Here is a 9,286-nt window from a genome sequence, read left to right as displayed (position 1 = left end):
CTGTAGCCACTAGTTGGTTTTCCTTTCTTGTTTTGTGGGGCAGAAACTGAATGCCAAATCCATTGTCTGTCGCTGGCACCTGTATACGGGACCTTCTGGCTTACGTCTGTGTGTTTCTCCCTCCTGGCTTCATCATTGGCAGTTGCTGCTATTTTCGTCGCCTTAACATCATCAGTAATTTATTTTTTATTCTTCTCCATTATATGCATGTTAGCAAGTCCTTTGTGAAAGAATTGAAACATTAAAATTACTCATGGGTGTGTGGATTATAGCTGAGGGAGGTTCTCGTCTGAGCTGGGTCACTAAGTTTTCCTACCTTCAGTTTTCCCACTTACAAAATGAAAGAATTATCTTACATAATTTCGAAAGCCCTTTGCTGATATAAAGTAAATATATATGTCGATCTTATTTGAAAGCTCCCTGACAGAAGAGACCGTCCTTAGTCTCCTTATCTTACAAAGCACCATACACCGGATGTTTTAATTTTCTTAATTGAACATTTTCCAGGCCTTGTTCCTGTATGTGGGTTACTGTTAACAAGATTTTTCAAGTTGAGATCTGACTGCCATTTTTACTAAAACATGGGGAGTTACGTTTATTTAAATAACACTGAGATGCAGACTTTTTTATGCCTCAGGCTTTGTGAACTGTTTGCACATATCCTAGATCCTTCTGGAGGGCCTTGGCAAATAAGTGACTGCACTTGTGCCAAAATCATTGGCCCCTCCATCAACTGGATTACTCTAACCTCTATAGACTTCTGTAGTATACATTGATGGAGAAATATGGCATGTCCAGCATTCAAGGAGGAGATGGCAAGGGTAAAAATGCATTATCATTGATGAAACGCAGAGCAAGAGAGAATGTAAGGGAATTGTATTTGGAGTTTGAAGTTCCAGTTTTGACTCTGACTCTGAGGGGTTTTTGTTTGTTTATGTTTGTTTTAAACATTAAAAGAATTTTAAAACATCTCATTCCAACATTGGTTCTAAACCATTTAAAACAATTTATCATCTTCTTTTAACCTTCGGAAAATCTCTATACTTCTCCGGTCCTTTGATTCTTCGTCTTTATCAGTGAGATGCTGGATGGCGTGATTGCTTCAATCCTTTTCACAGCTAACATTTGAAAGCTTATACAGCTTAAGTATTAGATTAAAGATGACTGGCTTTGCTTTGAGCTCTTTTTTTTTTTTTTTTTTGAGACAGAGCCTCAAGCTGTCTCCCTGGGCAGAGTGTCATGGCATCACAGCTCACAGCAACCTCCAACTCCTGGGCTCAAGCGAGTCTCCTGCCTCAGCCTCCCAAGTAGCTGGGACCACAGGCGCCCACCACAACGCCCGGCTATTTTTTGGTTGCAGCCGCCATTGTTGTTTGGCGGGTCCGGGCTGGGGATTCAAACCCACCACCTTAGGTGTATGTGGCTGGCGCCTTAGCTGGTTGAGCTATAGGCGCCGAGCCTGAGCTCTTAATGTATGATAAAACTCTCAAGAATCACAACCACGCTCATAGCTTGAGCCTAGAGTGTTGAGAGAATCAGTATTTTGTTCCAGACAATACTTCTGCAGTAACTGCCTCGTCTCTTAGTTCTTCACACACTATTATCCGTGTTAACCCCCCCAGATAGGTTCACTTAATGGTCTTTGCAGCTCTGGAACAGCAAGATTTATACAGAGTCACACAGATCAGCCTAAGGATCCGACTGCAGTTGGTGTGGATGTTGTTCAGAAAATTGTCGAAGATTCAGTGGGTATCTACCTGGCTACTTAGGAAGCTTTATGCTGCTGTCAAAGCCTCACACAGCTGATGGACAGGGGATATTTTAAGTAGCATCGGTTTCTGTTTCTCCTTCTCTGTTGAATCATTCCCACCTATATATTGCAAGCTCTGGACTCCCTTATCTAAAACTACCAAAAAAAAAAGAAAAGAAAGAAAAACCCTTCCTTGACAGTCATATTACCGCCTATTTTCCTTGTTTCTTTCCTAGAAAAACTTCTCAATCTCTCTCTCTGTCTTCACCTCTTAAGCCCTCTTTACGTCTGTCAGATTAAAATTTGAACTCGTAGTTGGTATGTATTTACAACTCGATCTCTCTCTATACATATAAATATAGAAACATTCAAAGTTCTGCCTTTCACATCTGAAAGTATCTACTACTCTGGAACCTAATTGATAGTTACTGGCTTTAGAATCTTAGGTTGGAAGTCAAAGTCATTTTTCCTTAGCATTTTGAAGGCATTGCTCAGTTATCTTCTGGCTTCAAGTATGGCCTGAACTTCGCTCCTGGGAAGTTCGAAGAAACTTAAAAAAAAAAAAAAAAACCTAACATTTATTTATTTATTTATTTCAGAGAGGTCTTGCTATTTTGCCCAGGTTGGTCTCAAATTCCTGGCTTCCAGTGACCCTTCCACCTCAGTCTCCTGCCACGGCCCCCTCAAAGCCACCTTGATTCCTGACATTTTAAATGTCATCTGTTCCTGCCCTCTTCCCTGAAAGCATTTATAATTTTCTCTTTGGCTTGCTCTTCTGAAATGTATCAGTGATGACCTTGGCGAGAATCTTTTCATTTGCTGTGCGTGCCTCTCTGGAGCCCTTCCAGTCTGGGAAGTGAGTCCTTCAGTTCTGGGATATGTTCTTGATTTCTTTCTTTGTTGATTTCCTTCGCATATCTTTCTATTCTCTTTTTTCTGGAACTACTGCTATTTGGATGTTAAACCTTTGAACTGGTCAGCTAATTTTCTTATTTTTTTTCCCTTCAGTTTTTCAGTTTTGAGGTTTTTTTCTGTGTTTTTAGGAAGATTTCCTCAGCTTTTCTCATAGCCTTCCTATTGAGTTTTCGTTCTGTGATCTAAGTGTTTTCTCTTTAAAATATTTCCCACTTAAAGTGTACAATCCAATGGTTTTTTTTTAGCATGTCCACAGAGTTGTGCAACTACCACATGCCACAATCACTTTGAGAACATTTTGTTCACCTCAAAAGCAACCCCTGTACCCATTAGTAGGCGTGCCGCCATTTCTTCCCATCTTCTCAGCCTAGGCAACCATTAAACTGCTTTCAGTCGTCACAGATTTGTCTTCTAGACACTTCATATAAATGGAATCATGCAATATGTGTCCTCTTGTAACTGGCTTCTTTCACTTAGCATAATGTTTTCAAGGTTCATCCATGTCCTATCATGAATCATTCCTTCATTCCATTTTATTGCTAAATTACATTCTGCTGTATACCTGCACCACATTTGATTGATGCATCCATCAGTCTGTGCTGTTTCCATTTTGTGGCTATATGAATAATGAATGCTGCTGTGGACATTTATGTGCAAGTTGTTATATGAACACTTTTAAAGTCTCCTGAATATTCCTAGAAGTGGAATTTCTTTGCTTATATGGTAACTCTGTTTAACTTTTAAGAAACTGATAAACTATTTTTCCAAATGCACTATTTTTCATTCCCACCAGCAGTGTATAAGGGTTCCATTTTCTACACATCCTTGCCAAGACTTCTTATCTTGTCTTTTTTTGTAGAGACAGAGTCTCACTTTATTGCCCTGGGTAGAGTGCTGTGGCATCACAGCTTACAGCAACCTCCAACTCCTGAGCTTAGGCGATTCTCTTACCTCAGCCTCCCGAGCAGCTGGGACCACAGGCACCCACCACAATGCCCAGCTGTTTTCTTGTTGCAGTTCACCAGGGTCGGGTTTGAACCCACCACCCTCAGTATATGGGGCGGGGGCCCTACTCACTGAGCCACAGGCAACACCCTCTTATCTGTCTTTTTTATTATATTTATCCTACAGTGTATCAGTTGTCCCTTAGTTTTGATTTGTGTCTCCCTGGAGGTTAATGATGTTCAGTATCATTTCATGTGATACTGGCTATGCATATATGTTCTTTGGAGAAATATCTATTCATGTTCTTTGGCCATTTTTAAATTTGGTTCATCCTTTCATTATTGAATTATAATATTATATATTCTGGATAATAAACCCTTGTCAGATATATGATTTGCAAATATTTTTTCCTATTCTACGAGTTGATTTTTCACTTTATTGATAGTATATTTTGAAGCACGAAAGTTTTCAATTTTGGTGAAGTCCAGCTTGTTTATTTTTTCCTTTGTTGATTGTGGTTTTAGGGTCATGTCTGTTGTCTAATCCAAGGTCACAAAAATTAGTGTTTTCCTTTGAGAACTTTATAGATAAGCTCTTACATTTAGGTTTTTGATCCATTTTGAGTTAATTTCTACGTAGTATGAAATGGTGGTGTGAATTCATGTGGATATGCGGTGGTCCTAGTACCATTTGTTAAGTGTTTTTCTCCTATTGTCTTGGTACCCTTGTCAAGAAATCAATTGACCATCACTGTGCAGGTTTATTTCTAGGCTTCCCGTGTATCTTTTTAGCTTCTAAGCACTCATTGCTGTTCTCTGATTAATCCCTTATTCATCCTGGCTTTCCATCATGGTTTGTTATTGTCCTGAGGATGTTAACAATGCCTGTTAAAGCTTTCATTTCCCTGCATAATCTGTGTTTCTCCAGGTTGCTTTTTTTTCTGTTCATGGATTGATCTCTGTGTTTCATTTCATACTGTCTTAGTAAAACTTGTGTTACTCTCAACTGTCTGCTCGAGTATCAAGCAATGTGCTCAAGACTGATGGAAGCCCTGTGCCTTTGTGTGGAGTTACCTAGTGTGGGCCTCACTGTCCAGTAACCTAGCAGACCTTATCAGTACACCAGTAACTTAATTTTTTTTTTCTTAGACAATTCCGAAGGCTCTCTCACTCTTCTTCATGGGAGGGTGTAATCATGGCTCCTACCATTCTAGAATTTCAGTGTGGTGTGAGCTGGGTTTTTTTTTTTTTTTTAAACCATAAACTTTCCCTTAGTTCCCCCTTTTAAAAACATTCCCATCTTAAAAATTGCCTTAGGGCCCTAAGGCCAAAAACTCCTCTTTTAAACTTCTCCAGAGAATATACTCTGGTTTCTTACATGCATAAGGAGGAGCCAGGGTAATGAATCACCCCACTAAGTATAGCAGTGGGGAGGGCATAGAGGCCTAAGTGCTTTTTAACACCCAGGGGGTCTCTCTGGTTCCTGTGACTCCAGTGCCAGAGACTTCTGGTGGTTCCGTGGTATAAATCAGGCTACTGCTCTGCCTTCCCCACTCTGGCTTAGGATTCAGCTTTCTGGGTCCTGCTCTCAGTCACCACTTCTTTCATCTCCCAGGCTCCACCATTTTGTGGCTACCATTCCTTCTTCTGTCATCATCCTTGTGAATTTATATCTAAAAGAAACACCAAAAAATAAATCAACCTTTTACATTTATTCCAGTTGGGTTTCTGGAGGTGAGGAAGTTAAATATTTGTGTTCTTTCTTTCATCTTTAACCAAAAGATAGAATATTAAGCCATAATTCTGTTAATATTATTTCTAATTTGGTGCATTGGCACCAAGGGCTGAATCTTTAAAATATGTTAAAGCTTACCTGACAGCCTTACACAGATGGATTTTTATAAACATTTCACGTGTGCTTCAGAAGAATGCATTCTTTAATTGTTGGTATCTAAATCATTTTGTTGGATCAAGCTTGATAATTATTGTATTACATAAATGTTCATGTCCCTGATAATTTTCTTCTTCTTAATCTATCAATTATTTAGAGAGGTTTGTTAAAAAGCTGCCACTTCAATTATAGATTTGTCAGTTTCTCCTTTCAAGGCTGTCAGTTTTGCTTCATATATTTGGAAGCTGTGAATTAGGGCCATCCATGTTCCCAAGTAGTTACAGACGTATCTTCTTGCTAGATTTCTCCTGTTAATGATGTATCATGGGTCTCTTGATTTCTCCATCAATGATTTTTGTCTTTAGTTCTGTTTTACCTTTTGTGTGATACTGAGTCTGATGTATTTTTCCTCCCTTTACTTTCAACCTTTCTATGTTTATATATTTCAGGTGTGTCTCTTGCAAATAGCATATAAATGAAGTTAAAAAAATCAATCTGACAATATTTGTCTTAACTTGAAATTTCACATTATATTATTGGTATGTTAGGCTAATTTCTACCGTTTGAATAAATCTTCACTAACTGCTTTTACTATTTGTTATTGTCTTTTTCTTTCCCACTACATTGCAAGTCCCTGCCCTTCCTTTATCCTGTCCATTAGGTCAGGAGATATACATTCTGTTTGTATTTCTTTATTTCTTCATTTTTATTTATTTTTTTGAGACAGAGTCTTACTTAGTTGCCCTCGGTAGAGTGCTTTGGTGTCACAGCTCACAGCAACTTCAAACTCCTGGGCTCAAGCACTTCTCTTGTCTCAGCCTCTCAAGTAGCTGGGACTACAGGTGCCTGCCACAACGCTTGGCTATTTTTAGAGATGAGGTCTCACTTTTGCTCAGACTGGTCTTGAACCTATGAGCTCAGGCAATCTACCTGCTCTGGCTGTTTGTATTCCATTAGATAATGCCCTGAAAGTTTTTCAGATTGTAGTTAACTTAAAGTTTAAGTTCAATCAAATGGTTTATCTTCCTCCAGAACAATTTCACATTCTTATTCTGATTACTCTTCTCCATCTCATGTGGTATTGTTGTCCTGCTTTTATACTTTACTTGCTTTTATATTCAAATTAGTCATTATTCTTATTTTTACTCTGCGGCCTGGCTTTATAAAGGAGTCTTAATGCCAATATCTGCCTTGTTTAGGCCTGAGGTTTCATTTCAGGCTCTTGGTTGGGTGTCAACCTTCTAGTCTGTATTATTTGCAATACTGATAGACTGTGGGGGAAAGCCCAAGGGTCCGTTATTATGAAGTAACCACCCAGTGGTATGCTGTACAATGATAAAAAGAAATGAGGGTTCATTCTCAGATACAGTAAGTGAAAAGAACGAAGTATAGAATGGTAGGTGTAGTATGCTTTATTTAAGAAATGAGAGAATATGAGTACATATTCATTTATTTATATTTTCAAAAAGAAACGCTGGAAGGATAAATTAATAAACATGATTAACTGTGGAGAATGTGGTTGGTGGAAAATGGTGTGGACAGGACTGGACGTAAGACTTCTCTAACTATACAGCACTTTCTTATTAGGGACCAGGCCATAGGGAACTCTAACATTTAAGGTCTGGATAAAGGAAGGGGATGAGTAAATGTGACTGAGAAGGAGGCCACTGAGATAGGCCAGTGAGTACTTTCCTGACTTTGTCAAAGCATCTAAGTTCTAGAGTTCCTCGTGAGGAGCTGAGGTGTCCAGCCCTTCTCTTCCCCCATAGCTGAACTCTCTCTTGGTAATCTCTCACCATCTATGGTCAACAAGGCTCATTCCCTTCTTAGTGCATATCAGTATCAGTAATTTTTTATTTGCGTATTTATTTATTCTTTCTCTACTAGAATGTAAAGTCTATGAGGGCTTGGTTGATACTGAGAATAATATTTGAGACATAGTAGGTGCTCAAGTAATATTTGTTTAATCAAAAGGGTGAGGTATAGGGGCACTAAAACGCATGATGTCTTTGTGGAACATAAACAGTTCAATAAGACGGACTAAGTGTGTGTTAGGAGGAGGGCAGGTAGTTGGGTAAGACAAGGCTGAGAGTTGCTTCATACTTAGAGTCCTAAGCTTTATAACCTGGATCCATCCATTCTAGCTCTGGATAGTAAGAGAGTTATATCAGGCTTAAGTTAATGATATAAATAATTTGCCTTTAAATGTGCTTATGTTTCCCTTGCTCTTCCCTTCTTGAACCTGGAAGAAACTTGTACATAAGTCCTTGCCCTAAAGGTTTAACATATAGTATTTAAAATAGTATTTATAATTTGCCCATAGTAGAAAATGTTGAGTGATTGTCCAGCTAATTATGCTCTCCCTTTTCTGAGAACTCTTTCTATTCCCTGTACCCAGAACTGATTGTACCAGGAGTGGACACGGAAACCAAGGTAGGCCAATCCCTAGAAACCTGAAACTGGGCCCACGAGACAGTAGTTTGAAGCAGAGAAAAACCAGAGATGAGAGATAGAGAAAACTTAGTTCTTGATGACTTTGCAGTTTCTGATTCCAGTTCCTCAGAGGTACAGCTCTTGTGTTTTCTGAGATGTCTCTGTATTCTCAAAATATCAACTGTACCCAAAATTTCATGTTTTGTGAAAGTAATTTTCAGGGAGTTTCTTTTTTTTTGTTATAAAAAGAACTTGAAGATGCCATTCTCCTTCCCAGTTTTCCTAATTTTAACTTGATTATATTATTGCACATCTGTTTAATATTTGCACCTTACTAAATATGTACTGTCTTCAGTCATTCCATTCTCCTCATAGCAGCATCAAGAGTGGGTAATGTTTTCTAAATTTGACAAATGAGGAAACTGAGGCCTAGACTGATGAAGTGACTGGCCCAAGTTCTTAAAGGTATCTGACTGAGCCTCGGCGCCTGTGGTTCAAGCAGCTAAGGCGCCTAAGGTGCCAGCCACGTATACCTGAGCTGGCAGGTTTGAATCCAGCCCAGGCTCACCAAACAATGACGGCTGCAACCAAAAAAATATCTGGGCTTTGTAGTGGGCACCTGTAGTCCCAGCTACTTGGAAGGCAGAGGCAGGAGAATCGCTTGAGCCCAGGCGCTGGAGGTTGCTGTGAGCTGTGATGCCATGGTACTGTACCCGGGGTGACAGCTTGAGGCTCCATCTCAAAAAAAAAAAAGGTATCTGATTGATGCGCTCAGATGGAAACTTAGGTCTTACTTTTCATCCAGTGGCTTTCTATGCATGATCGCATATCTAAATCAGCCAAAGGTCGCTTTCTCTGCATAGAGCTTCATCTTCTCCAAAGAAGTAGAATTGAGATCACAGGAAAAAGCTTTTATATTAAATGCTTAGATAGTATAGTGAGAAATCTGTTATTTATTTGGAAGAAAATTGTTTTGGGTACAATTGATATGATATAAATTGAAATGCTATATGGTTTTTAATACTTAACATGGGTATGGGCTTATCATGGAAAGACGCCTTACTGTTATGGTAGCAGAATGAAATTACATGCACTCCACATTTATCTGTGGCTGCTGCTCTGTTCCTTTTCTTCGTAGCCTTACAGTTTTCCTTAAATTAAAAATTAAATCTTTAGGGTCACTATTTAAAAAGATATTCTATTTTTCCTCTTTTCCCTAATAAAAAGTTCCTTATATTATATCAGAAATTACTGAGGCAATATTGTCTCCTATTTGGCCAGTGATTTAAAGAGATGCTTTTCATTTCTGAAATCTCATTAGGAATATATAAATGCTTTCTTTTTTTTTTTTTT

The sequence above is a fragment of the Otolemur garnettii genome, unplaced genomic scaffold, assembly GCF_000181295.1.
Source record: "Otolemur garnettii isolate 467f Iridium unplaced genomic scaffold, OtoGar3 scaffold00101, whole genome shotgun sequence".
In the NCBI taxonomy this organism is placed as follows: Eukaryota; Metazoa; Chordata; class Mammalia; order Primates; family Galagidae; genus Otolemur; species Otolemur garnettii.
This window is presented reverse-complemented; position numbering follows the sequence as displayed.